Genomic DNA, 26390 nt, shown 5'->3' with positions numbered 1-26390 from the left:
ATTTACATGAAGTTTTACAGTTCATTAACACCTATATATTCATTATTTCACTTGATCATAGCAACAACTCTATGTGGCCTAGGAATTATTGCCATCTCCAATTTTTAGATGAGGCAACTAAGGCACCATAAAGCTATATAACCAACCCAAAGTTAAAAACTAGCAAATGCAGAATGAGGGCGCCGACCTAGATTTTCTATCTTCAGTTACTGCTGCCTGTTCCTCATATCTGTTGTGTTCTCCCAGATCTAGGGACAAGATATACCTTAATCCTTACAAAGCTAACCCCATCCTGGATGGAAATTCCACTCTCCAGACCCGAGTTAGGCTTAATTCCTTACCATCCTGACTCCAGACCTTCTCTGCACCATCCAGTCATTCTACACAACAACATGCTCTTATTTTTGTGGCTAACTGAATTATAATTATTTGTTCAACTCTCTTGTACTAATCTTTGTATCTTCTATAATAGATACCCATTGACGTGACTCATTTGTAAAAGTTGCCTTTCTTGTCTTGTTTGTACACTGGTCTGTCTTATCTGATGACCTCTTTGAAATTTAAAGGCTTTTGGATTTAGACTCTAGAAGTTTCTACAAGGCACTGGCAAGCAGGTTATGTGTCACCACAGAAAAGGAATTGACTCTTCAGGAACTAAGAGAAATAGAATAAATAGCAGAGCTTTTCTGGCTACATGTGCAATAACGTGGAGATTTATTCAGTTGCCTGTCACAGTGACATATGCACCTGATTACATTGTAATTCACGTCTGTCTTTCTTCAACTACTCAATACTCTGGTGTTGAATATGTTAGGCTTATAGTAAGCTGGAATGAAGAAAAATAAATAAGAAACGATAGTCAATAGCACTAGTTCCTGGTCAGGCTACTGAATTCCACTGCCCTCAAATGAGATATCATTACACTAGTAGATGTGGGTGAGATATTTATGGGGTAGAGAGATGACATTTAAACCTTTTTCTGGATTATCCAGTTCTTATTTTCTTCTTAAAGAGACATAAATATCTAACAGATCAAAATTCAAACCTGACCTGTTATGGTGTTGACCCACAAAAAAGTCAATCTGGGAATTGTTTCATCAAAAAGCAAAAGCCAACTGAAAATAGTAAAGGCCAGCCAGGAACATGGAGTGAAGTACTTATCACATGCTGGCTATGGTAGGTGACTGAAACATGAAACAGGACTGGGTTTTAGGAGATTTGGAAGAAAGGAAAAAAGAAAAATGAATCCACTCAGAGGCTGAAAAGAGAGTAAAGAAAGAGTGACCGTCATGATATCTGTGAGTTGTGGGTCTCTCTAACTACTCCCTCAATATTTTGATTAAATGTCTTATTACGATATCCTAGAGAAATTCCACCACTTACTTTAAGTGTCTTCTGTGCCTCCTTTCCAGTAGGGAATGGTTTTCCTTATAAGCAGAGAGGTAAGGAAGCTTTGGGACTCTTCCCCACCCAGCTGTGTCCCCTCACACAGCAGGAGCACTGTTCACAGGCTTCTCTTTCAGAGAGGGTCATGAGAAGCTCCAGCTCTAGGGAAGATCAAGTTCTGATATGTCTCTGTACTCAAAGTTTTTTAAACCAAGAATAACATTAAAGTTAGAAGACCTGTCTCACCCTGCATTCTCGACAGCATGAGATGACATTTGGCTAATCAGGGGGAGGTAGAAAAGGAAGGAGGGAGGGAAAAGGCATTCTAGGTAGGGAGTCCAGCAGGTGCAAGGGCATGGATGTGAGGGAGAGTGTGCCAGGTCTAAAGAACGGCAGGAGCTAGGTTCATTCATTTCACACGTCCTGTTGAGCACCCGGGCCAGGCATTATTCTAAGGGTTACGGTGACCAACCCAGACAAAGCCCCTGCTCCCACGAACCTGCCTCTGAGCTGGGCATAAAGAGGTGGGGAAGAGACATAAAATAAACAAGTAAAGGAACATGAAATATACACAATGGAATACTACTCAGCCATAAAAAAGAATGAAATAATGTCATTTTGCAGGAACATGGATGGACCTAGAGATTATCATACTAAGTGAAGTAAGCCAAATAGAGAAAGACAAGTACCACATGATATCAATTATATGTGGAATCTAAAAGGACAAAAACACACAAATGAACTTATTTCCAAAACAGAAAGAGACTCACAGACACAGAAAACAAACTTATGATTACCAAAGGGGAAAGGAGGTGGGGGAAGGATAAATTAGGAGGTTGGGATTAACATATACACACTACTATGTATAAAATAGATAATCAACAAGGACCTACTGTATAGCACAGGGAACTATACTCAGTATTATGTAATAATCTATAAGGGAAAAGAATCTGAAAAGGAATATATCAATATATTCAGATATATATATGTATGACTGAATGGTTGTGCTATACACCTGAAACTTACATGATATTGTAAATCAACTATACTTCAATAAAAAATTTTTTAAAAAGGAACATGAAAATATCAGATAGTGATGAGCAGTATGCAGAGAATCCACGTGGCTGCTTTGAGCTTGGGTCCTCAAGGAAGTGATTATTAAGAGGAGATTATTAAGTGATTATTATCAAGGTGATTATTAAGTGGAGATTGAATGACAAGAAACCAGTCATACCAAGAACACTGGGGAGAAGGAATAGCTAATGCAAAGGTCCCAACACAAGGAGGAGCTTGAAAAGAGAAAGAGGGTCAGGGTGGCAGTGGCGAAGGAATGGGGAGCTAGGAAACATGTCCTTAGCTCCAGTCAACATTCAGACATGCTGCTCACATCTAAATGGAAAAGGGGAGGTGTTTCTTAATGCTGTTTCACTTATTCCCTAGTCTCTCTGTGACATCTATAGATGTATGTGAGATATTGGCTCTACCCAAATATTCACCGACACAGGTTCAAACCCAGATTCCAAACCCCTGCCTTGTTCTTCTCTCCATCAGCCTGGCTCCCCTTCCCCAGAGCATAACCACAGATGAGCCATGTTCCCAGGGCCACTGTCAACATGTCAATCAAGTGACGTGAGCAGAGTCTTGCCCTATCCTCTGGCTGGGAGGAGATGATGGTAGGAAGAAAACATGGTGGAGGTGCTGAAATGGTAGAGCCAAGTTCATTACTATCAGCCTCAGAAGCATGATTAACAGAGGAGAGATTTCACTCCTAAGGCCTGTTGCTGTCAGCAAGTTCCAGGAAACATTGGTCATTGCTATAGCAACTGATTTCACATTCATCAGCAGAAATCGTAACAGTATTAGTTCTTCCTGGAGACAAGTTGAAACTGCCTACAATTAGTGTTCCCCATTTCCTCTAATGGTGCTGGCACTGCCCTGATCCTTTTGCCTTTCTCTAACCACTTTGGGTTACTCAGTTTTCTGAGGCCTCCCATTTTTCTCCCTGAAGAGGATGGTGCCACCCTAGACAATTAGGCCATTTATGTGCTGTTCTGAGCCTTCCAAAGTCAAGGAACCTGGGGCTGCGGAGTGGGGATTAGAGAGGGATAAATCACAGTATTCAGAGTTTAAAATTCTGGGCTTGAGCACCAGCTCTACCAGTTAGCTGTCTGACCCACAGAAGCAGTTTACTTAACCTCTCTGTACTTCTGTTTCCTCATCAGAAAAATGGTGCTATTAGTATTACCTCTCTCGTGAGATCAGCATGTAGAACAAAGTAAAAAAATGGGTGTGAAAATACTTTGTAAGTAGAAGAGCCATGTAAGTACCAAGTATTTGCCTGAAGCGAAGGATCTTCTCTTCATTTTAGGAGATAAACATCCAAAATGATGATATATATCTATTAAAAGTCCTTACCATATACTGATGAACCTAGTGGCAGGGCAGGAATAAAGATGCAGAAGTAGAGAATGGACTTGACAACACAGGGGGCAAAGGGGAAGCTGGGGCGAAGTGAGAGAGTAGCATTGACATATATACACTACCAAACATAAAATGGATGGCTAGTGGGAAGCTGCTGCATAGCACAGGGAGATCAGCTCGATGTTTTGTGACGACCTAGAGGGGTGGGATAGGGAGGGTGGGAGGGAGGCTTAAGAGGGAGGGGACATGGGGATATATGTATACATATAGCTGATTCACTTTGTTGTACAGCAGAAACTAACACAACATTGTAAAGCAATTATACTCCAATAATAATAATAAAAAAAAGTCCTTACCATAGTCTGTAGCTTCCTTCTACCTCTACTACGGAATTCAAGGAAGCCATCAGTGAAAGTATGCAGCTAACCGAATTCTGGTCCTGCCTCTTCCACCATTAGTAGCTTTGGGATCTGGGACACTTAACCACTCAGAGCCTCAGCTTCCTCAACCACAAAGTGAAGATAATACCTAAGAGCTGATGCAGGGAACAGATAATACATCTCAATATTCTTTGGAAAATATCTAATACATTTAAGGATATACATTTGAGTATCTGCATACATGTATGCATATGTTTTAGATAATTATGAAGTCATAATTTGAATGTGAGATCAAAATTTTTCCATCAAAACATTTGCGGTCAGTAATCTTTATATAGAAAGAACTCTGAAATGAAGTGCATTGAATATCTATCTTTTTAAGGCAGGCACAGAGTGAGACAGAAGTAATCTCCTTTTGGGCTTCCCTGGTGGCGCAGTGGTTAAGAATCCGCCTGCCAATGCAGGGGACATGGGTTCAATCCCTGATCAGGGAAGATCCCACATGCCGCAGAGCAACAAAGCCCGTGTGCCACAACTACTGAGCCTGTGCTTTAGAGCCCGCGAGCCACAACTACTGAGCCCATGTGCCACAACCACTGAAGCCCACATGCCTAGAGCCATGCTCTGCAACAAGAGAAGCCATCGCAAAAAGAAGCCTGTGCACTGCGACGCAGAGTAGCCCCGCTCACTACAACTAGAGAAAGCCCACGCGCAGCAACAAAGACCCAGCACAGCCAAAAATAAATAAATAAATAAATTTATTTTTTAAAAAAAGAAAGAAAGAATCTCCTTTTTGTAGATACGGTAAATGGCGAGGCAGGGGGGATTTTTGATTTGCCACCTGTGGTAGATTAAAGATGACCACAGATTCTTTGCTATTCCTCCCACTGACAGGTGTAATTTATGTTCCTTCTCCTTGAGTCTGCAGGGTGGGACTGGGGGTGTCTCTGTGAAAACTTAACCATCAGAATATGGCAGAAAGGAAGCTGTCTGCCATGTCAATTTCCAAGCCTTAAGGGACTATGAGCTTCTACTCTCTGACTCTTGGAAGACTTGTTTTTGGAGCCCTGAGACACCACATAAGAAGTCTGACTACCCTGAGGCTGCCACTCTGTAAGGAAGCCCAAGCTGCTCACCAGGGGAGGTCATATGAGGAGAGAGTTGCCCAGCTGCCCCCAGGCCACCTAGCTCTCAGCCATTCCCATCACCCCAGCTGAGACCCTACGATGGCGGTGTAGAGGTGAGCTATACCTGCTGCCCTGTCTAAAGTCCTGACTCACAGGATCAGAGATAGAAGAAGAATAACTTTAAGCTGAAGAGTTTTAGAGTGGTTTGTTTTACAGTAATAGATAGCTAGTAAATCGTCCAAACATGAAATAATAAAATGTTTGATGACCGTTTATGAAAGTGTGTCTCACCAAAATGAAATTTCAGCCCTTGCTTCAGTCTTAGAACAGGGAAACATTTTCCTATGGCTAGCTGCCAGCGGGTGTCTGAGAAATTATGGCAAATTGGAACGATTCCTCAGTATTTCCAAGTACACTGACAAGGGAAAAAGCCTCATTAAGTTTCGCCAAGCAACAAAATCTACATAGGCTTAATCTCTTTTGCAGAAATACAACAGAAAGAGAAAAAAAGTCTAAAAATCTATAAACAGCCCTCAAAATGTTTTTGGGTGAGGAGAGGGGGGTTCTTGATTCCCCCCTCCAGCTGTCTAGTAGAGGTTAAACTCCTTATTGGATGATAACCTGAGGACTGTAGAAATACTGTACCAGGGGGCTTCCCTGGTGGCGCAGTGGTTGAGAATCCACCTGCCAATGCAGGGGACACGGGTTCAATCCCTGGTCTGGGAAGACCCCATATGTCACAGAGCAACTAAGCCCGTGAGCCACAACTACTGAGCCTGTGCTCTACAGCCTGTGAGCCACAACTGCTGAGCCCGCGTGCCACAACTACTGAAGTCCGCATGCCTAGAGCCTGTGCTCCACAACTAGAGAAGCCACCGCAATGAGAAGCCTTCACACCGCAACGAAGAGTAGCCCCCGTTCGCCGCAACTAGAGAAAGCCCGTGCACAGCAACGAAGACCCAACACAGCCAAAAATAAATAAATAAATAAATTTTTTTTTTAAAAAAAGAAATACTGTACCATGCATTCAAAATCATGTACCATTGAAGACAAATTGCTTCTAGAACATACTTGGCAAATGATCGTGCAACTCCACAAGAGGTAACGAAGAAAGATTCAGACAAATATGTTAAACTCATTTGTATTGTATGTATTTTAAATTTTCTGTATATTATGATGTTTTGACATCTTAAAAAAATCTTTCTGGCTGGAGAGGGACTGCTCCCTCCAGAAGCCAGACAATCCTTGGAAATGGCAAAGGACCCAGGCTGGAGCAGGTCTTTGACAAGCAAACGAATCCAGAGCCACAGTTCCTCTGTCTGGTCCGTACACCCCAGGAGGCAATATTCCTCTGCCTTAGTCACTCCAGGCCGGGCACTACACAACTGAGAACACCGTATGGTCCAAAGCCCTCCAAAATTATTAAACTGGCTAATCCTAAACCATTTACCCTGTCCTGCCTTGCCTTTCCCTGGGAAACCCCAGTAAAGACTGTGGCCCTATTTTACCATAACATGGACATTCTTAGAGTATCATTCAAAGGGTTACGTGGTCAAAGACTGAGCTGATATCAAGAGTAACTGCTGGGAATGGGGGTGGGTGAGGTTAGGCTAGTTTAATGACCATGGAATCATGGAGGGGCTTTTCTCAGCTTACAAAGGAGAGAGGAGGTGAGAGAGAGCACAAGAGAAACTCAACTGCTTCATTCCAAAATTCAGTTTCTCATGTAATCTAGCAGGGAAAAAGTGATGTAGCTCTATAAGCACCTACTTCAATTAATTCTTTCAAGTAAAATAGCTAAATGGCTGCATACGGAGCTTTAAATTGCACAGGGCTACGTATCTTCTGAAAATGAAGGCTGTCTCTAATGCTGAGTTACGAAAGCCACATATTAAGGTAATGAGCATATACTTTAATAGAAATACAAGAGGAAATTGAACCTTCTTGCCTGGTGATATAAACCAAATATGTTTTATTAATATGGTAGAGAGCAGATGGTGAAAAATGTAGACAGGTACGACTCACTTCTACCTTGAAAGGCTTTACTATTCTCTGCTATCGGCAGAAATCAGATTTCATATTTTCAAAACTTCCAAATATGGTGCCTTTATTTTTCTGAGAAAGGCTACAGTGAAAGCCAAAGAATTAAGGTCTTTTCTCCTTTTCCAGATCCTCTACCTTCACCGTTGCTCATCTTCTTCTGGTAGGTCGATGAAGCAGGAGGCTAACATGAGGGACTCAAAGGAATGTAGGAGGAATCTGGAGGTGTAATTAAAAGAATTATATGTCTGCCTTTTTGTGCCTTTAATTTAGGAAGTCAGTGGCTTAAATCACCTACTTCACAGCATGAGTAAGGCACAGAAAGTCTGGGCTGTCGCCACATTTAAAACGACTCTGCCACCCAGACTGCCAACGAGCAGCACTTTCTTCACTTAAAATATTGAAGTGATTCCCACCATTGCCTACTGATGGCACTTTTATCTAGACATTCCTGCCATGAGGATCTTTCTATCAGCTTCTTCAAGGAGACTCCAAGCTGCCATTCAAGCATTTTCAATATTGTCAACTCATGTCCTAAATGAGGGGTCAAGAAAGGGTTTCATGCATTTGGGTCATGTCAGCTAGACTGGGGTTAAAAGCTCTCATTCATCATGTCAGATTCTGGACATCAAGTTGTAGGACTGGCCTTTCTGGTCAATTCAGTCGAATGACTGGTGGTTGAGCCACTGGACTACTGCCTCCCTCCCAGTCTCACTAGTTCTCCAGGTGATCTGGAAACCAGCTGTGGCCTGAACACAGCTGTGAGTACAAAGACCTTTCAGACCGCCATGCATGTCCAGCCCTGTCAGGTGAGCAAGTCGCCAGGGCTGGTGGCCTTTCTTGCCAGGCTACTGGCCTCTGTGCAAGCAGTAGACGAACCCACAGGAACACCTATGACTCGGTGTGACACTACGGTACTATACATAACGCTGTGTTATTTGCCAACAGCAGTTAGGTGGCTAATTTGGGCAGTTTTGTTTCTAAAAGTGGGAAATACGCAGTTTAGCAATGGCAGCCTCACAACTATTCCCTTATTTCTGCTGGCCTCTCCCAGCGACAGAGCCAGATGATGTTCTCTTTCCCTAGACCTTCAGCTCAATTTCCTTATTCTCATCCCACTCCTACCTCACTCAAAGTCAGGTGTTTGAGTATAATTTTTATGCCACCCTACTGACTGATTCACCTATGTGTTTGCTGAACACTGACTGAATATTTGCTAAGGGCCACATCGTGTGTTAAGAACAGGAGACAAACGAATACTCATGATAAGAAGGTTTCAACAAATGAGACATATATCAGGTAAAAATGTGAACATTCCCTGTATCTTTTCCAATTTTACTCCTTCCAATTTTATTCCTGGAATGTGCTGTAGATGGGTTTATCTATATTTTCTATAGCTTTAAAAGTGCATTTATATGTGCACACACACAATCTATGTATTATATTCTAAGCATATACACATGGGAGTGTTGGGGTGTATGCGTGTTCACACACAATTCTAGATACGGTACTCATGAGGTTAAAAGTATAAATTATTGAAAATTATACTGAATGTTCTTTTAAAATTCCCACTCTGATCTTTTTGTTTATACACATTTTTCAGAGTTTGCAGAAAGAAGACACCACTGGACTCACAGCCAGCCAGCCCAGAGGCTTTTGCTCTGTAAATATTCTTCTCACTCCATTCATTCAAAAAATATTTATTGGGCTTAGACCATCTTCCAGACACTGTGCTAACTAGGAGTACAAAAATGAATTACCCTCAAGTCCAGAGTACACAGGATTAAAATGAATATATCTAATTTTTCCAAATAAAATTCTTACTTTTAAAGAAAATAACCTCAAAAACCCTTTTGATTATAAATATTTTTTTTACATTGTATAACGACCAAGTGTTATAATGATCGTTGTTCAAATGTTGGCCTTCCCAGGTAACAAGACAGGCTGACTCAGGATCAGTGCGTGTGAGTGACTTTTCAGGAAACTTGAGAAACTAGGCAGCTGTCACATCATACACACACTCACGGGCTGGCCTAATGGTAGGACGGTTTGGGGTCGTTCTGATTTTCCCTTGTTTGTAATTGTGGTCACCTTAGTCAGACTGGGCGATGTGGCCCCCGGTTCAGGGGCCGTGGAAGAAGTGCCCAGGAGACAGTTATGCAGGTTGAGAGGCTGAGGAGTTCATTCGATTTCAAGCTTTAACGCCATCTTTTCCCTCTCGTCTTAGAAGAAGACGGTCTCTTGCTCCTGCCTCCAACTGGGAAGGAAAAGAAAGTGACTTTGGAATGTTCTATAGATAGACTTTTATAGCTGCCCCCAAACTTCGTTTTAAGGACAGCATCTTCTAGTGAGAGAAAACATTATACAACAAATGTCCCTGATCATTTTTCTACGGAGAGTAAAAGCCCAGTTATAAATTACACTGAATACTTCAATCATGGCATGACCTACAAGTGACCTTCTGCCTTCATTGGTCCAGCCAGCCTGGACTCCCACATCACTGTCACCATGGACACTGTATCACAAAAGAAGAGAAGACAGTATGGGACTTACGTAACCACAGGCCTGTCCCCACCCCGGCCCTCTGCTCACATGAATGCTAAGCAGTGTATAATTTAGACAGGGGGAGAGGCGATCATAGCTTTTGACCTCACACTGCTATGAAATTCCAGGCTTTTATGTGCAGGAAGCTCCATGTTGATCTTGGCGTCCCCATGGGTTAAAAATCCTGTTTAAATGTTGCAGCCTTAGAATAGCCTTTGAGGTTTTTCTATGTTGTTTTATAAAAGACTCTGCCTGATTATTTACAGATGCTGTCTCTGAGAAAGCTGAAAATAGTCTCACTACGAATGCTGAAATCTGGACCCAGGCTTCCGTAGTGTTTTATGGTGAACAGTTCATCAGAGCTCAAGCCCAAGGCTCAACCAGCTTTTAAACGGGGTTTTCTGTCAGTGTCTCTAGCGTTGAGGTTTCTGTTGACCTGACCTCAGCCTGTCAAGGAGTCGTTCGTCAGTGCTCTCATTCAGCAAGTGTTTATTGAGCCCTACTATGTGCCAGGCCTTGTGCCAGGGGCTGGGGACACGGAGATGAAAACCAAGGCTCTGCCTTTGAGGAGAGGACGTCAGTCAGCCAACAACTAGAACACGGTGTGACAAATGCTGTGACAGACAAGCAGGGTGCACTGGTCACCTCCCAGGGCACAGGGAGGCGGGGAGGTGAACAAGGAGGCCAGCTCGGACGCTCAAGCTCTCCTTCCCTCGCCCCCTAACTCCTACTAAACAAGGGCTGACAAGCAAGGTATGATTTCCTCATCTGTTTTTTTCCTTCTTCAAATCTGAACCAGGCCTCGGCCTCTAGGGGAGCATGACCTGTAATATTCTAGATTAAGAAAGACCCGTTCTTGTTCTACAAAACCTCTAGAGAGGAACTTAGCACAGCCTTCATAAACGTGTTTGCAGTAATCATCACCGTGGGCAGAGAGGTCCTTGGTCTCCATGACCATAATCCTTGAGCTGCTTTGCTACTCAAAGCAGCTCAAAGATTATAAGCTGCTCATAATCTTTGAGTTCCTTTGTCCCGTCCCAGCCTTGGGGGAAAGCTGGCCCCTGGAAGCCTCCGTCCACCCTGAGTCATGCCCCCACCCTCTCCTCTCCAGGCCAAGTGGACCCAACGCCTCCCACTCAGGACTCATTCATCTCCTTCAGTGCATTCAGTGTCAGGTCCTGGACTCACTCCAAACCCTCCTCATCACTTCTCAATTCTAAAACACAGAACTGGGCCAGGAGACGAGTGTGCTGGGCCAAAGGTTTTCCTTCCCAATTCCTGCAAATTCCTGAGTCTCCACAGGCTGGTTGAATGAGTCTCTTTTAACATGATGACCAGGGGAGACTCTGGGATGACAGCTTTGTGGGGAGGAATTGAGGAGAGTAAAATACAGTCCTAACAGGCTGCATTAGGGACACACAGCCCCACAGTCATCAACATTACCATTCCTGGCACCTCTAGCTTCTCTCCGGAACCCTCAGGACATGTAGGTGAATACTGGAGAAGTGCTTTTGGGTTAACAGGAGCGTCATTCATCACTGTTACTGAGTTAAAGACTCCGCCATATGATTTACAACCTGCAGTGATAATGACCTGGTGAGTTTGAGAACTCATCACTCCATCTCTTATCCTATAGTGTCTCCTGAAAGAAAAATGAACCAAAATCTAAGCTGAGAGCAATCATGTAATCACATCTCGTCTTGGTACAGCATTTTGTATTTCCCCACGTACCACCTCATCTAATCCCCACAATAACCTTATGCAGTGAATCTTACATACTGACTTATAGCTAAGAAAACAGAGGCACAAAGCTACAAAGTGACTTGCTCAAGGTCACATGAAAGTATCAGAACTAAACTAATATTGTATGTTAATTATAACAATTTAAAAAACATTAAAAGAATGTGTCAGGAGTAGGACTCAAAGGCAAGTCTACCTCACCTCTCTCTTTTACACTATAACTACTAGTGTTTGCAAAATACATCTTAGTTATGACAACTTTTCATATACATGATTTTATTGGTCTTCAAAACATTCCTAGGATGTAAATAAGGAACTAGCAAAAATAAAAACTGTGTAGGAAATAATTGTGAAAATTTTTGAAATGCACCAGAAGGGTGAATGGACATTGCCTAGTTCACCCTTTCCAGTTACCTTGTACTATGAGGACTTTGCATGTTTTGTGGTCTTTGAGCTATTTTACAACTCATAAATTGTAGATAACTGAGTGCAAACAATTCTTGCCCACAGACACACAATTGCATTTTGCCTCCTGAAAGTGCAATTGCTTTCCCTCTCCCTGTGGAAGGAGCCAGTTTTGCATCTCCTAAGCCAATTCACTTCAGCATCTTTGGTTGCCTATCTATGCACTTACCCTTTGAATTCTCCTTTGAACTAGTTGTAACATCTTACTTATTCATCAATTAATGAGTTAAATAAATCCTTGACACATGCTCATTTGATATTTGTATGAGATGATGATTTTATCTTTTAAAATAATTATGCTTTAACAACGGCTAACACTTAACTGAGCACTTACTATAAGCCGTTACTAAGGGCTTGACATGCATTTAATTCTCACAACAACCATAAGGCAGGCCCTCTTATTATCTCCGTTTTCTAGATGAGGAGACAGAGCTTCAGGAAGATTAAGACACTTGCTCAAGGTCCCAAAGTCAGCAAGGGAGGGAATCACTTCTCTCCTGCTTCTTCCTGAGGCCACCCCTACTAATTTTTCCTTGGGGTTTGTGATATCTAGAACTAAATAACTGAGGAAGCAAGGTCCCTGATGGAGGTAGATGTGTGAGTCCATCTTGAGCAGTTATGGCTGGTGGGCTGCAGTTCATGGTAAGCTTAACACGGTAAGGTTAAAATCATTCTCATTTTGGATGTTGATCAACACCCCACTGCTTGACAATTTGGGGAGCATTTGATATGATTTGTCTCCCACACAATGTGAGTTGAGGGAAGATGGTGTCCTGGAAATAGCAGTGGCCTCGTAGTTAGAAGACATGCATTCTTGCTCTGGCTCAGCTGCTGACAAGTAGTGTGACTCTAGGCAAGGCACTAAACCTTCCCAGTTCTCATCTGTAACGTGAGGAAGCCTGGATGGACAGAAGGGTAAGTAGGATGACAAATTTCACTGTGCCCACATTGAACAAAGACAACGGGCACTGAGCCAGGTACACATTGTATGGAGGTCCCTGCCCCTTCAGTCATTAATCCTGGGTCTCGGGAATGGCAGGGGGGGTGGGGGGGATCCTCATTTTAAAACTGGTAAAGGAGCAAGTATTACAGGTCATCTGGTACACACAGGCAGACGTGTTCTATATCTTGCCCCTGCTGGGCAGGGCTGTCCTGGGTGATCTCTCAGGCCCAGCCCTTTAGAAGCTTCTTCACAGGGTCCCTGGGCAGTGGCTTGGGGATGCAGCCCTCTTGGAAGAAAAGTGAAACTCTACAGCTGGGACTAAAAAGACCTGAGGCTTACTTATGTAATTGTTAATCCCTAGAGGCGAAAGACCTTGTCTTATTCATCTTTCTGTCTCCCCAGTGACTTGCACAGCTCATAACTAGTTCTCAAATGTGCACTGAATTGAGTGGAATACAAGCCCATTAACTAGTTAAATAACTGATGCAACAAGCATTTTATGGGCATCTACCACATGCCTGGCATTATCCCAGATGAAAGAGACCCCAAGCCCACCCCACGGTGCTCACGGTCCAATGAGACGTGCTCCTCAGATTCCACTCTCCTCTCTGGCTACCTGTGGGGAGACACTCTCTTCCCCTTTCAAAGTCATCTTTAGTGCTTAATGATCATCTTTTCAAAACATGCAATTCTACACATACTGTTATTTGCTCCCATGGAGGCCCTACTTAAAGAGGTTTTGCCAACAAATATTGATTGAATGTTTACCAGGGGTTATGGCTTGTTCTATGCAATGGACTAAACAGAGAAAGTCTCTGCTCCCACAGAGTTTAGGTACATTTTAGGGTGAGACAAGATGGTGAGAGGAGATAGATGAAATTAAAAGAACTTTAAAAAAAGGCATGTAAATTGAAAAGGAAAAAGTAAAACTGTCTCTATTTGAAGATGACATGATATATATGGAAAACCCTAAAGACCAAACAAACAAACAAACCTGTTAGAACTAATAAATGAATTCAGTAAAGTTGCACAATACAAAATCAATATATATAAAATCCATTGACTCTCTGTACACTCACAATGAACTATCAGAAAGAGAAATGAAGAAAACAATCCTCCTCACAATAGCACCAAAAAGAATAAAGTACTTAGGAATGAATTTAACTAAGGAGGTGAAAGACCCATACACTGAAAACGATAAGACGCTGATGAAAGAAAATGAAGAAGACAAAAATAAATTGGAAGATATTTAAAAATCTACACACAATAAATGCTGGAGAGGATGTGGAGAAAAGAGAACCCTCTTGCACTACTGGTGGGAATGTAAATTGATACAGCCACTATGGAGAATAGTATGGAGGTTCCCTAAAAAGCTAAAAATAGAACTACCATACAACCCAGCAATCCCACTACTGGGCATACACCCTGAGAAAACCATAATTCAAAAAGAGTCATGTACCAAAATGTTCACTGCAGCACTATTTACAATAGTCAGGTCATGGAAGCAACCTAAATGCCCATCGACAGACAAATGGATAAAGATGTGGTACATATATACAATGGAATATTACTCAGCCATAAAAAGGAACGAAATTGGGTCATTTGTTGAGACGTGGATGGATCTAGAGACTGTCATACAGAGTCAAGTAAGTCAGAATGCCGAAAACAAATACCGTATGCTAACACATATATGTGGAAATAGAAAAATGGTACAGATGAACCGGTTTGCAGGGCAGAAATTGAGACACAGATGTAGAGAACAAACGTATGGACACCAAGGGGGGAAAGCCATGGGGGCATGGTGGTGTGATGAATTGGGCGATTGGGATTGACATGTATACACTGATGCATATAAAATTGATGACTAATAAGAACCTTCTGTATTAAAAAAAAATAGAAAAAACCTATTTATTAGGTTTATAGACATGTGTGCAATTTGGAAATAAAAAACACTACTGTTACCTTGAAAATAAATAAATAAATAAAATATTACCAAGTTGGCAATACAGGTTAGCAGGGAAAGGATAAATTATTCAATAAAGCAATTTTATTCCCTTTAAAAAAATAAATAAATAAAAATTAAAAATAAAAAGCTTCTGCTTAGCAAAGGAAAGCATCAACAAAATGAAAAGCAACCTATGGAACGAGAAAATATTTGCAAGACACATACTCACTAAGGGATTAACATCCAAATTACATAAGGAACGCATACAAGTCAATAGCAAAAACCCAAATAAGCCAATTAAAAAACAGGCAAAGAACCGGAATAGACATTTTTCCAAAGAAAACACTCAAATGGCCAACAGCTACATGAAAAGGTGCTCAAGATCACAAATCATCAGGGAAATGCAGATCAAAACCACAGTGAGATGCACCTCAAACCTGTTAGAATGGCCATATCAAAAAGACAAGAGATAGGGGCTTCCCTGGTGGCACAGTGATTGAGAATCTGCCTCCCGATGCAGGGGATGCGGGTTCGATCCCTGGTCTGGGAAGATCTCACATGCCGCGGAGCAACTAGGCCCGTGAGCCACAACTACTGAGCCTGTGCGTCTGGAGCCTGTGCTCCACAACAAGAGAGGCCGTGATAGTGAAAGGCCCGTGCACTGCGATGAAGAGTGGACCCCGCTTGCCGCAACTAGAGAAAGCCCTCACACAGAAACGAAGACCCAACACAGCTAAAAATAAATAAATAAATATTTTTTTTTTTTAAAAAAGACAAGAGATAAGTAAATGCTGGTGAGGATGTGGAGAAAAGGCAACCCTTGTACACTGGGTAGAAATGTAAACTGGTTCTGCCACTACAGAAAACAGGATGGAGATTCCTCAAGAAATGAAAAATAGAATTACCATATGATCCTGCACTCCCACCTCTGGGTATACAGCCAGAAAAAATGAAATCATTATTTCTAAGAAATATCTGTACACCAATTCTTTGAAGCATATTCACATTAGCCAAGGTTCAGAAATAACCTAAGTGTCCATTGGATGAATGGGTAAAGAAAACGTGATACATATACGTATATCACATACATATATATATTTATGTACATATACATACATACACACAATGGAATATTATTCAGCCTTAACAAAAGAAGAACATCCTGCCACTTGCAACAACATGAATGAATCTGGAGGGCATTATGCTAAGCGAATTAAGCCAGACAGAAAAAAACAAACACTGCATGGTATCACTTACATGTGGAATCTAAAAAATAAACGTTGAACTCAGAAACAAACAGAAAGGTAATTGCCAGGGGCTGGAGAATGGGGAGAAATAGGGAAAGGTAGGTAGAACGGTACAAATTTTCAGTTATAAAATAAATAAGGTCTGAGGATCTAATGTAAAACATGGTAACTATAGTTTATAACACTGTATTGTATAACTGAAATTTGCTAAGAGGGTGGAATGTAAATATTCTCACCAAGAAAAAAAAAGGTAAATATGTGAGGTGATAGATGTGTTAACTCAATGGGGGAATGCTTCCTCAATGTACACATATACCAAATCGTTATGTACACTAAAAATATCTTACAGTTTTGTCAGTTATACCTAACACTAAAAAAAAAACTTTACACTATGAAAAAATTTTAATTATTAGAAATCTTGCCTTGAATTTCAAAAATAAAAAATAATGCCAGCAATAAAATTTCATACCTTTCATATTTCTCCAAGACAAGTTGAATGATGGCAAAGAAGGTTGATTTCCACAAGATTCTCTAGTATCTCCCATTTTCAGACAATAGAGAAAGCAGACATTTTTTGTTAGAACTAGTGCTAAGTAATTGGTTACCTGAAGTTACTCACTGGATAACTGGATCAAATGGATCAAACACACATCATGGGTTGCTCAGCAATCTGTTATTATGACTAAAAGAGTAATTGGTTAGAAATTATATCCAATTGATATGTATGGACACATTCTGTGGGAGCTCATTAAAAAAGAATTATTTTAAATAAAGTATTATTCCCTAAATGAAGCAGTATTGCATTTAATAAGGTAACTAAAAATTGTTTTGAGACTTAAATTAAAAATTATAAGCCATGTTGCCCCTCCCCCCCCTTTTTTCTTTTTTCTGCTGTGGTTTTATTTTGCCTTGTTGCAGTGCTTTCAATTATAATTTTATTTTCCCTAATACATTTTTTATCTTTCTATTTTATTTTGTTTTCCGTTCTTTGATATTGTACTGCTCCTTTTCTTCTTTCCTTTTTTTTTACCACGCCATGAAGCTTGTGGGATCTTGGTTCCGGGACCAGAGGTCGGGCCGAGCTCCTGTGGTGGAAGCTCCAAGTCCAAACCTCTGGACTAACAGAGAACCTCAGCCCTCAGGGAATATCAATCGTAGTGAGGCCTCCCGGAGGTCCTCATCTCAGCACCAAGACCCAGCTCTATCTAACTGCCTGCAGACTCCAGGGCTGGATGTCTCAGGCCACACAAGCAGTAAGACAGGAATACAGCACCACCCATCAAAAAAAAAAAAGAAAGAAATGACAAAAAAATACGTTACAGACAAAGGAGCAAGGTAAAAACCTACAAGACCAAATAAATGAAGATGAAATAGGCAACCTATCTGAAAAAGAATTCAGAGTAATGATAGTAAAGATGATCAAAAATCTCAGAAACAGAATGGAGAAAATACAAGATACATTTAACAAGGTCTAGAAGAACTAAAGAGCAAACAAAGAGTAATGAACAGGGCTTCCCTGGTGGCGCAAGTGGTTGAGGGTCCACCTGCCGATGCAGGGGACACGGGTTCGTGCCGGGAAGATCCCACATGCCGCAGAGCGGCTGGGCCCGAGAGCCATGGCCGCTGAACCTGCACGTCCGGAGCCTGTGCTCCACAACGGGAGAGGCCACAACAGTGAGAGGCCCGCATACCACAAAAAAAAAAAAAAAAAAAAGAGTAATGAACAACACAATTGCTGAAACTGAAAATACTCTAGAAGGAATCAATAACAGAATAACTGAGGCAGAAGAATGGATAAGTGAGCTGGAAGATACAATGGTGGAAATAACTGCCAGGGAGCAAATAAAGAAAAAAGAATGAAAAGAATTGAGGACAGTCTCAGAGACCTCTGGGACAACATTAAACACACCAACATTCAAATTACAGGGGTCCCAGAAGAAGAGAAAAAGAAAGGGTCTAAGAATATATTTGAAGAGATTAGAGTCAAAAACTTCCCTAACATGGGAAAGGAAATAGTCAATCAATTCCAGGAAGCAAAGATAGTACCATAGAGGATAAACCCAAAGAGAAACACACCAAGACACATATTAATCAAACTATCAAAAATTAAATACAAAGAAAAAATATTAAAAGCAGCAAGGGAAAAGCAACAAATAACATACAAGGGAATCCCCATAAGTTTAACAGCTGATTCTTCAGCAGAAACTCTGAAAGCCAGAAGGGAGTGGCAGGACATATTTAAAGTGATGAAAGGGAAAAACCTACAACCAAGATTACTCTACCCAGCAAGATCTCATTCAAATTTGATGGAGAAATTAAAACCTTTACAGATAAGAAAAAGCTAAGAGAATTCAGCACCACCAAACCAGCTTTACAACAAATGCTAAAGGAACTTCTCTAGGCAGGAAACACAAGAGAAGGAAAAGACTACAAAAACAAACTCAAACAATTAAGAAAATGGTAATAGGAACATACATATCGATAATTACCTTAAATGTAAATGGATTAAATGCTCCAACCAAAAGACATAGACTGGCTGAATGGATACAAAAACAAGACCTGTACATATGCTATCTACAAAAGACCCACTTCAGACCTATGGACACATACAGACTGAAAGTGAGGGGATGCAAAAAGACATTCCATGCAAATGGAGATCAAAAGAAAGCTGGAGTAGCAATTCTCATATCAGACAAAATAAAATTTAAAATAAAGACTATTACAAGAGACAAAGAAGGACACTACAAAATGATCAAGGGATGAATCCAAGAAGATATAACAATTGTAAATATTTATGCACCCAACATGGGAGCACCTCAGTACACAAGGCAAATGCTAACAGCCATAAACAGGGAAATCAACGGTAACACAATCATAGTAGGGGACTTTGACACCCCACTTTCACCAATGGACAGATCATCCAAAATGAAAGTAAATAAGGAAACACGAGCTTTAAATGACACATTAAACAAGATGCACTTAATTGATATTTGTAGGACATTCCATCCAAAAACAACAGAATACACTTTCTTCACAAGCACTCATGGAACACTCTTCAGGATAGATCATATCTTGGGTCACAAATCAAGCCTTGGGAAATTTAAGAAAATTGAAATCATATCAAGTATCATTCCCGACCACAACGCTATGAGACTAGATATCAATTATAGGAAAAAGTCTGTAAAAAATACAAACACATGGAGGCTAAACAATACATGACTTAATAACCAAGAGATCACTGAAGACATCAAAGAGGAAATCAAAAAATACCTAGAAACAAATGACAATGAAAACACGACGACCCAAAACCTATGGGATGCAGCAAAAGCAGTTTTAAGAGGGAAGTTTATAACAATACAATCCTACCTCAAGAAACAACAAACATCTCAAATAAACAACCTAAACGTACACCTAAAGAAATTAGAGAAATAAGAACAAAAAACCCCAAAGTGAGCAGAAGGAAAGAAAGCATAAAGATCCGATCAGAAATAAACGAAAAAGATATGAAGGAAACAGTGGTAAAGATCAATAAAATTAAAAGCTGGTTCTTTAAGAAGATAAACAAAATTGATAAACCATTAGCCAGACTAACCAAGAAAAAAAGGGAGAAGACTCAAATCAACAGAATTAGAAATGAAAAAGAAGTAACAACTGACACTGCAGAAATACAAAGTATCATAAGGGATTACTACAAGCAACTATATGCCAATAAATGGACAACCTGGAAGAAATGGAGAAATTCATAGAAAAGCACAACCTTCCGAGACTGAACCAGGAAGAAATGGAAAATATAAACAAACCAATCACAAGCACTGAAATTGAGACTGTGATTAAAAACCTTCCAACAGGGCTTCCCTGGTGGCGCAGTGGTTGAGAGTCTGCCTGCCAATGCAGGGGACATGGGTTCGTGCCCCAGTCTGGGAAGATCCCACATGCCGCGGAGCGGCTGGACCCATGAGCCATGGCTGCTGAGCCTGCGCGTCCGGAGCCTGTGCTCCGCAGCGGGAGAGGCCACAGCGGTGAGAGGCCCATGTACCGTAAAAAAAAAAAAAAAAAAAAAAAAAACCTTCCAACAAACAAAAGCCCAGGACTAGATGGCTTCACAGGTGAATTCTATCAAACATTTAGAGAAGAGCTAACACCTATCCTTCTCAAACTCTTCCAAAATATAGCAGAGGGAGGAACACTCCCAAACTCATTCTAAGAGGCCACCATCACCGTGATACCAAAATCAGACAACAATGTCACAAAAAAAGAAAACTACAGGCCAATACCACAGATGCAAAAATCCTCAACAAAATACTAGCAAACAGAATCCAACAGCACATTAAAAGGCTCATACACCATGATGACGTGGAGTTTATCCCAGGAATGCAAGGATTCTTCAATACATGCAAATCAATCAATGTGATAAACCATATTAAAAAACTGAAGGAGAAAAACCATATGATCATCTCAATAGATGCAGAAAAAGCTTTCAACAAAATTCAACACCCACTTTTGATAAAAACTCTCCAGAAAGTAGGCATAGAGGGAAACTACCTCAACATAATAAAGGCCATATATGACAAACCCACAGCCAACATCATTCTCAACGGTGAAAACCTGAAACCATTTCCTTTAAGATCAGGAACAAAACAAGGTTGCCCACTCTCACCACTACTATTAAACACAGTTTTGGAAGTCTTAGCCACAGCAATCAGAGAATAAAAAGAAATAAAAAGAATCCAAATCAGAAAAGAAAAAGTAAAACTGTCACTGTTTGCAGATGACATGATATTATACATAAAGAATCCTAAAGCTGCTACCAGAAAACTACTAGAGCTAACCAATGAATTTGGTAGAGTAGCTGGATACAAAAATTAATGCACAGAAATCTCTTGCATTCCTATACACTAATGATGAAAAATCTGAAGGAGAAATTAAGGAAACACTCCCATTTACCACTGCAACAAAAAGAATAAAATACCTAGGAATAAACCTACCTAAGGAGACAAAAGACCTATATGCAGAAAACTATAAGACACTGATGAAAGAAATTAAAGATGATACAAACAGATGGAGAGATATACCATGTTCTTGGATTGGAAGAATCAACATTGTGAAAAGGACTATACTACCCAAAGCAATCTACAGATTCAATGTAATTCCTATCAAACTACCCATGGCATTTTTTACAGAACTGGAACAAAAAATTGCACAATTTGTATGGAAAGACAAAAGACCCCCAATAGCCAAAACAATCTTGAGAAAGAAAAATGGAGCTGGAGGAATCAGGCTCCTGGACTTCAGACTATATAACAAAGCTACAGCAATGAAGACAGTACGGTACTGGCACAAAAACAGAAATACAGATCAATGGAACAGGATAGAAAGCTCAGAGATAAACCCACGCACATATCATCACCTTATCTTTGATAAAGGAGGCAAGAATATACAATGGAGAAAATACAGCCTCTTCAGTAAGTGGTGCTGGGAAAACTGGACAGCTACATGTAAAAGAATGAAATTAGAACACTCCCTAACACCATACACAAAAATAAACTCAAAATGGATTAAAGACCTAAATGTAAGGCCAGACACTATAAAACTCTTAGAGGAAAACATAGGCAGAACACTCTATGACATAAATCACAACAAGATCCTTTTGACCCACCTCCTAGAGAAATGGAAATAAAAACAAAGATAAACAAATGGGACCTAATGAAACTTAAAAGCTTTTGCACAGCAAATGAAACCATAAACAAGACAAAAAGACAACCCTCAGAATGGGAGAAATTATTTGCAAATGAAGCAACTGACAAAGCATTAATCTCCAAAATTTACAAGCAGCTCATGCAGCTCAATATCAAAAAAACAAACAACCCAATCCAAAAATGGGCAGAAGACCTAAATAGACATTTCTCCAAAGAAGATACACAGATTGCTAACAAACACATGAAAAGATGCTCAACATCACTCTAATCATTAAAGAAATGCAAATCAAACCTACAATGAGGTATCACCTCACACCAGTCAGAATGGCCATCATCAAAAAATCTACAAACAGGGCTTCCCTGGTGGCGCAGTGGTTGAGAATCTGCCTGCTAATGCAGGGGACACGGGTTCGAGCCCTGGTCTGGGAGGATCCCACATGCCGTGGAGCAACTAGGCCCGTGAGCCACAACTACTGAGCCTGCGCATCTGGAGCCTGTGCTCCATAACAAGAGAGGCCGCGATAGTGAGAGGCCCGCGCACTGCGATGAAGAGTGGTCCCCGCTTGCCACAACTAGAGAAAGCCCTCACACAGAAATGAAGACCCAACACAGCAGAAATAAATTAATAAACTCCTGCCCCCAACATCTAAAAAAAAAAATTGAGATATAATTTACATACAGTGAAATTCACAGGTTTTAAGTGGTCAGTTCAATAAGTTTAAAAAAAAAATCTACAAACAATAAATGCTGGAGAGGGTGTGGAGAAAAGGGAACCCTCTTGCACTGTTGGTGGGATGTAAATTGATACAGCCACTATGGAGAACAGTATGGAGGTTCCTTAAAAAACTAAAAATAGAACTACCATAGGACCCAGCAATCCCACTACTGGGCATATACCCTGACAAAACCATAATTCAAAAAGAGTCATGTACCACAATATTCAGTGCAGCACTATTTACAATAGTCAGCACACGGAAGTAACCTAAGTGTCCATCAACAGATGAATGGATAAAGGAGATGTGGCACATATATACGATGGAATATTACTCAGCCATAAAAAGAAACGAAATTGAGTTATTTGTAGTGAAATGGATGGACCTAGAGTCTGTCATACAGAGTGAAGTTAAGTCAGAAAGAGAACAACAAATACCGTATGCTAACACATACATATGGAATCTAAAAAAAAAAAAAAAAAAGGTTCTGATGAACCTAGGGACAGGACAGGAATAAAGACTCAGACGTAGAGAATGGACTTGAGGACACGGGGAGGGGGAAGGGTAAACTGGGATGAAGTGAGAGAGTAGCATTGACATATATACACTACCAACTGTAAAGTAGCTAGCTAGTGGGAAGCAACTGCATAGCACAGGGAGATCAGCTTGGTGCTTTGTTTCCACCTAGAGAGGTTGGATAGGAAGGGTGGGAGGGAGACGCAAGAGGGAGGGGATATGGGGTATACGTATGCATATAGTTGATTCACTTTGTTATACAGCAGAAACTAACACACCACTGTAAAGCAATTATACTCCAATAAAGATGTTCAGGGCTTCCCTGGTGGCGCAGTGGTTGAGAGTCTGCCTGCCGATGCAGGGGACACGGGTTCGTGCCCCGGTCCGGGAAGATCCCACATGACGCGGAGCGGCTGGGCCCGTGAACCATGGCCGCTGAGCCTGCGCGTCCGGAGCCTGTGCTCCGCAAGGGGAGAGGCCACAACAGTGAGAGGCCCATGTACCGCCAAAAAAAAAAAAAAAAAAAAGATGTTCAAAAATATATATAAGCCAATATAATTTGGGAGAATAATAATTAGGACACCAAACTAAATATAAATATAGTGGCTTTCCATTAAGATTTCATTAAGTTAATGTTTTTCTCCCTTTGGATTAAATTACATCAGGCCAAAATGAACTTGCCACAGAGCAAATTTTCCAAGGAATGAAAACAACATTTACTAGGGGACACCAACACAGTTTAAGAAAAAAAAAAATTTTTTTAAGATATTTTTTAACCAGATGGAAGGCTTTACTTACAAAATGTAAAAGGTCATAAAAGTCCCCCTTTTTGGGGTAATCATAATTTTTTTAAACAAGCCAAAGTGAATATTATTAATATACAAGTGAGACTTTTAGTTCTTTAAAATGCAGTGGGGAGTAATTTTTTCTAAACAGTAAAAAGGAAAATCCCTCTGAGATTGTGAAGTCACAGAATTTGAGACTAAAAATTTGCTCACGTCAAGACATTGTTAGTTAACCATCTGTTTTGCATGTGTTTGTGTGTGCTTTCTTAAAGAAAGCATTTTGTCTCCCCTGTGGTAATGATGTAGATTGCAAAATATTTAAACTATTGTTGGAACAATGTGTACCACACCAGATAATCGCTATACTTGGCTGATTTGATAGTAAACAAGGCAAACTCTTTTCTCATGCAATTCATTACCAACACAAGCTAGCAGAGAGCATGCAACAGTGAAAGGGAAATAGGACCACATGATAGAAGATGTGGATCTGAATGTCTAATTCCAGGCCGGTGTGAATGAATAAAATCTCAGTGAAGAACCAAGTAGGCAGAAGCCCTACAGTCTATGGGAGATTCCCCACGACCCCATCTATCTAATCCAGCTCCTTGTACTGTCTAGTCCTTACTGCCCTTATTTTAATTCACAGCTTTCCTATAGTTTTTTTTTTTTTTTTTTTTTTTTTTGCGGTACGCGGGCCTCTCACTGTTGTGGTCTCTCCCGTTGTGGAGCACAGGCTCCGGACGCGCAGGCCCAGCAGCCATGGCTCACGGGCCCAGCCGCTCCGCGGCATGTGGGATTCTCCCGGACCGGGGCACGAACCCGTGTCCCCTGCATCAGCAGGCAGACTCCCAACCACTGCGCCACCAGGGAAGCCCTAATTCACAGCTTTTATCACTGCCTGGCATTACAGGTATACTGTTTATTCATTTATTTCCTGCCTCAGGTCAGGGCTCTGGTTTGCTTATTGTAGCATCTCCAGCTCCTAGAACAGGACCTGACACAAGAAAGTTCTCAATAAATATTTGGTGAAAAATGAATAAATCCTTTGGAGAACTGCAGACTCTGTACCTGGATAACTCTGCATATTAATTACCCCTGTTTTGAAAAATTATATTTTCTCAGAGCTCTTTCCTAGTTTAATTATTTATTAATAAATGATCAGCTATTAACAGTACATTTTGAAAAATGGTCTCTTTCAATGATATAGTAAATTTGAAACTTGAATTTGAATTAAAAATCTCTAAGGTTTTATTTGTACAGACAAAACTGCTAAGAATATGAGTATAAATGGACTAAGCTAAATTTATAAATCCAAGCTAGTATATAAAAAGTAGGAATTTTTTTAAACTGAAAAGTCAATTTTAAATTATTTTCAAGCTATCTTTATACCACAAAAAAACAATCATTATACAGATACAAATCTAACCAAAGGACTGAATATTCTAAAAAAGAGGGAAAACGTTTACTGTAAAGCCATTGTTGCATAAAAGAACATTTTTAGGACCCAAAATGAAAAATATGATGAGTAATAAAAATTAGTATTCCTGACAAATGTTTTGTTAGCCCAAGGGGTCAAAATTTTTAAAATACAGGATGACCCCAGGATTATATCCTTCATCAATTTTGCATGTAAGTGGTTGCCCACTTCAAGTGTATTTAAGTGGGTGGCAACATGTTGGAACTATGGTCACATCATGTGGCCTCTTATATAGCTGGTTAATACATTTTATGGTGACTGGCCTACTGTCGTGGGATTTCGATCACACACTTCATACTTTGCATCTCTGTCTTATGATATCCTGAAAATTCTTCAGGACAAGGATCATGTCTTATTCATGTTTATTTCTTGAAGCACCTTGGAGAGTGCCTGGCACACAGTTGGTGCTGAATAAAAATCACAGTTGAAAGAGTGGATGACCCATGGAATGTGGAAGAGGAAGGAGAGAGTAAAGGAAAGGACAACTGAGGTTTCCAGCTTGGGTGAGTAGTGACGGTGCTGATGACGGTGGGATTCAAGAGGAGGAGCACACTGGGAGGAAACAAATGAGTTTGACTTTGGACCTTTGAGTTTGAGGTCCTATTACATATCTGGGTGGAGTTGTCCAGTGAGTAGTTGGGAAAACTGGGCTACAGCTCAGAAGTACCAGGGCTCCTTCTCAGATTCACTTGTTCTTGGCTCCTTGCAACATACAGAGGGGTATGATGGAAAAGCAGCAGCAACAGTAGTAGTTGTAAGTGATGATAAGGATGCTGCTGCTGCCATTGCTGATAATAATAATAATAATTGATAACACTTACTGATCCACTGCCATGTGCCAGGCACTGTGCTAATGGTTTATATACATGATCTCATTTATTACAGAAACCCAATGGGTACCCAATGGGTACTCTCCCAGTGTTACTTAGGGAGAGTAAATAACTTGTCTGTGGTCTGTTACAAGG

At 40.7% G+C, this 26390-nt stretch overlaps 1 protein-coding gene across 1 annotated transcript in view; it reads right to left on the bottom strand.

Annotated features, from left to right (window-relative positions):
* The window catches only part of COLEC12 (collectin subfamily member 12), a 187213-nt gene that overhangs the window by 102456 nt on the left and 58367 nt on the right, over positions 1-26390 (bottom strand). The window lies entirely within an intron of this gene.

This window comes from Grampus griseus (assembly GCF_964374135.1).
Source record: "Grampus griseus genome assembly, chromosome: 12".
Classification (NCBI taxonomy): Eukaryota; Metazoa; Chordata; class Mammalia; order Artiodactyla; family Delphinidae; genus Grampus; species Grampus griseus.
The sequence above is the reverse complement of the archived record's forward strand: the minus strand, read 5'-3'. Positions and strand labels throughout refer to the sequence as shown.